Source organism: Perca flavescens, chromosome 6 (genome assembly GCF_004354835.1).
Source record: "Perca flavescens isolate YP-PL-M2 chromosome 6, PFLA_1.0, whole genome shotgun sequence".
NCBI lineage: Eukaryota > Metazoa > Chordata > Actinopteri > Perciformes > Percidae > Perca > Perca flavescens.
The window spans coordinates 34,782,020-34,786,382 of NC_041336.1; the positions used below are offsets into that span (position 1 = coordinate 34,782,020).

Here is a 4,363-nt window from a genome sequence, read left to right on the forward strand (position 1 = left end):
ACCAGTATGTGTGTTACAATATTACTTTATTAAAAAGTTAATCTCATTTTACAGTAACAACAACCTGGGGCTTGTGGAAAGAGCGGGTCTGTACTCTGTAGGCAGTCAAAAGTTGGAAAACGGAAGCTAATAACATGAACATAAACAAATGTGTGTGTGTGTCTGTGTGTATATGCGTGTGTGTGAGTGTGTGTGTGTGTGTGTGTGAGAGAGAGAGAGAGAGAGAGAGAGAGAGAGAGAGAGAGAAAGATGAGAAAAAATGGAATTAAGTGTTATGGAGATAAAATGTACTGAACTGAAATCAACAGCATTAACATAAACAAGTGTTTGAGAGAGAGAGAGAGATGGAGGAAGAGAGAGAGAGGGAGAGAGAGAGAGAGAAAAAAGCTAGCTACAAATGAAGTAATCCTAGTATACAAGCCATACATCAAGTATCTTCACATAGGCTTTAAAATGCAGCTATGATGACATGTTTGGTTCAACAGTGTTCTGCTTTCTTGGGAACTTGAACATAACAACAGAAACTAGGGCTTTTATTATTTATCAAGATTATTTGTTGATTTTAACTAAAACTACTAGTAAACAATAATAACACGTTACACAGCAGCTAACATTAGCCTACCATTAGCTACAGTAGTAACTGGATTAAACACAGCTAAAATGCTGACAGCTAAACGGTGTAGTGTGACTGTATTTCACTGGAGAGGATTCCAACAGCAGGATGTACAACAGTCTGCCGCTAAAGCTACGAGCAGAACGGAATCCCCTATAACACAAATAGGCAACATCATCTTAGCAAATTTGCCCCATTGGCCAGATATCTGGTGATTTAGTAGGCCATTTGAGTATTATTGTGTGTGTGTGTGTGTGTGCGTGTGCGCGTGTGTGTGCGTGTGTGTGTGCACGCGTACGTGGGAAGCCAAAATCGTGATCGTGATTAAAATTTGATTAATTGTGCAGCCCTAACAGAAACACAATTATCATTCTAAACATGTATCAAATGTATCATTTTCAGTAATTTTGCCACTCAAAATCCACCAGCTCTCTTATAAATGCAGCCACAACAGGGTTGAGGTTGGCATTCTTTCGTTGCACCGTCTTTCCTGTCCGTCGGCTGATCTGTGTTCTGGATTGGCATTTCGAGCCTTCGGGATTGATCCTGACAATGAATCTGCAAGCATAAGGAGGGGGGCGCAATAGACTCTCAAACCAGTGCTTACCACTTATTTTCTGCTTCAGGCCAAGTATTGACATGATATGAGAGCACAATATCTCTAATATCTTTAAATTCAGCCAAAACATAAAAGCACAACCTGGAGTTATCCTAGAATTATCCTGTTATGAATAATTAAGTTCATCATGGACAAACCTCTGAATGAACTCAAGAGTATTCTCTGCTTCTGTCTGATACTGGATGTTGAACGAGTAGAAGCAGCTGAATAGGGCCGCCAAAGCAGAATCAAAGTCTGGCAGCTCCTGGGGTCCGATGATTACCTTGCCATCGACGGTGAGCATCCAACGATTGGCCTTGAGAACGGAATCCCCTATAACACAAATAGGCAACATCATTTTAGCAAATTTGCCCCATTGGACAGATATCTGGTGACATAGGAGGCCATTTGAGTATTATTTTATGTGTATGTGCGTGTGTGTGTGTGTGTGTGTGTGTGTGTGCGCGTGTATGCCTTACCGAGAGCAATCAGCCTCGGGGTGCTAGGAGCAGAGAGACTGCGGTTTATGTCTGCTGCAGTTGTGGTCACCTAAGAGCAACAAACAACAACAAAAAAGAGCAAATTTCAATACAAAGACGACATAATTGTGTCATTTTTTTACAGTAGCCTATTTCCTATGGGATCCTCTTTTTTTAACACACGGGCATAAAAACACATGAATTATATCTTTAAAAAAAAGCAAAGGCGTGAAAAGCTTACATCTGCTGGAAGAAACAGAGCATCAACATCATCTTTGAAGAATGCCATTGTGGTGAGAGTGCATGCCACACCATGGTTGACTTTGTCACAGCCAGCCTTTTCTATGTCCTGCAAGACTTTTCTGACTTCTTTGTTCCACCTTGCAAGCTGACTCTGGAAGAAATGAAGAATCTTCTTCCCTTTGGTTCCGAGACAGCCGACAAATCTTGCATCAATGTCAATACCAGTCAATGTTGCAAAATGATTACAGAGAAATCTCTTCAGGAAGAGAAATGGCCACTTTTCCTGAATTTCATCCATGCTGGGTGGAGGGTTGGCATTAATAGTGTAGCGCTGAGAGGCATATGTTTTTATCATGTACTCTTCCACCCAGGCACGCTCAGCAGCTGTGGGTCCCTCTACTGAAAATAGCTCCACCATTTCCTTTCTTTTCCCTTCAACTGATTCTGGGGTTTCTCCTTGAGGGAGGTCAATAGGGTGCCAATTAACACATCCATAGCAGTCAGTTTTTGAAAATTTGGATGGAGTAGGGCTCTCATTGCTGGATGCAGTCTCGCAAGTAGCATGTTGTTTTGGCCTCCTAACACGAACTAATGTGTTGTCACAATTTACATGGTCTATCCGAGTTTTTATTTGATTTAAAAGGGACCCATAGCCACAGCCAATTAGCTCTCCTTCAGCTGTGACGTCAGCAAAGCTCTTTGGGTGTTTCTCAATCACTTGTCTGGCTATTTCAGAACACTGGTTCCTTGTAGGGTTCAAGCATTTCTCTTGTATCGCCTGTACAATAATTCTGACCATACTCAGATGTTCTTGTTTCCTCGGTCTCAGGCCTTGAGCAACACATTGCCGCAAATTTGCTGGCATTTTCTGCCAGGGAATTTCAAAGGAGGACATCCAGTCAGGCCTTTGGACAAGCGTTGGTGGGCTTGCGAGTGAAGGGCTTGGAGGCAAAGAGCCTGCTGAGGTGCGGATCTGGCAAGATGGCAAGGTGTCTTCTGTATCAATCAATTGTCCTGAAATAAAAATGAAAATGTCTTAGTTATGTCATTGTAAAAATCACTTAAAGCGCAAGTAAGTCGGAAACCCCCGGAAGCAAGATTACATTAAATTACATTAACCTTTTACATTAAAAGGTCTACCGAGTTTGACTGGATTTGACCTCATATGTGTTTGCCACAGTCTAACCCACTGCAAACAAACTATATACAAATATACAATTGCTACCAACAGAACTGCCAGACGCAAACTTCTGTTTTCCAACACCACTAACCAAACTTCTTCACCAACAGGATGTGTAAATACTGATGAAATTGGCTGAAAGATTTTGACCTGATTGTTATCAGATTTGTGGCTACTGGCTTTTTCAAAATGTTCTCCATCCTACAATTTTCTTTTTTTTGAAATATATTGAATATTGTAGACCTAATGTGTATGTTAGAACCTAATCCATTGCAAACAAACTATATACAAATATACAATTGCTACCAACAGAACTGCCACTTTTTATTTTACTATAACTCTTTACATAAATATTTGTTCTATGGGGCTAACAGTTCGATGTCCTACTTTCACTTAACTACGGTGCCATAAAGTCTAGACTCAATCAGATGTCCGTGATCTGCATAACGACAGTACAGTGGGACGTTTGCCTTTAACAGAGCGACAGTAATAACCTAATATACCATCATTACTGATTTTAAACTACATTCTCCGTTATAGTTGCACTGAATAACGCATTCAATAAACAGAAACATAACTCTTACAGCACACATGAACAGATGTGCAATATTAGCTCACACATGAAATAGCACCCTCGTGAATTAGCCTACTGTTGCTAACTCATAAATCCTGCATAACATCGTCCCGTACCTACAGGACATCAAACTTACTTATTGATGCACAGCAGTGTCCATAAACTTAGTCCAATGAGGGGAGAAAGGAAAGTGTGACAGTGTTCCACGTTAATGCCTTTTCTCTCTCAACTACCGCATGCTTAATTGCGTTAATATACCAGGGCTACTACTGACAGGGAGAGAGAGAGACTATCACTAACAGCCAATCCAGTCTGCTCAAAGCGATGGTCTTTTTCACAAATAGGTCGCACGTAAGGGGGAAAAAATTCCACTTAAGGGGCCCTATCTTGCACCGTGTGCAGCACAGCGCAAAGCCCGACGCAAATGTCAATTTCCCATCCAGCGCCTGTGATTAGGATTAGCGTGTTAGTCTGACAGGGTGTGGGGCGTGGCATCACGATGGTGGCTCTCCATCGTGATGTTGGCATGTCTTCACAATGGACGATGATATCGTCCATCGGCACAACCCTAACTACTGATGAAAATGGCTGAATGATTTTGACCTGATGGGTATCAGATTTGTGGATTCTTACCTGGGGTTTTGAGATAGTACATTAGTCTCCTTACAGCAACAGG

At 41.5% G+C, this 4,363-nt stretch overlaps 1 long non-coding RNA gene across 1 annotated transcript; it reads right to left on the reverse strand.

Annotated features, from left to right (window-relative positions):
• Positions 1-1,451: 1,451 nt before the first annotated feature.
• Positions 1,452-2,175, reverse strand: LOC114556611 (uncharacterized). Its single transcript, XR_003692712.1, has 3 exons — positions 1,932-2,175; positions 1,691-1,760; positions 1,452-1,544 (listed from the first exon to the last, which is right to left on the reverse strand). It is a non-coding gene; the product is annotated as an uncharacterized LOC114556611 (long non-coding RNA).
• Positions 2,176-4,363: the final 2,188 nt, after the last annotated feature.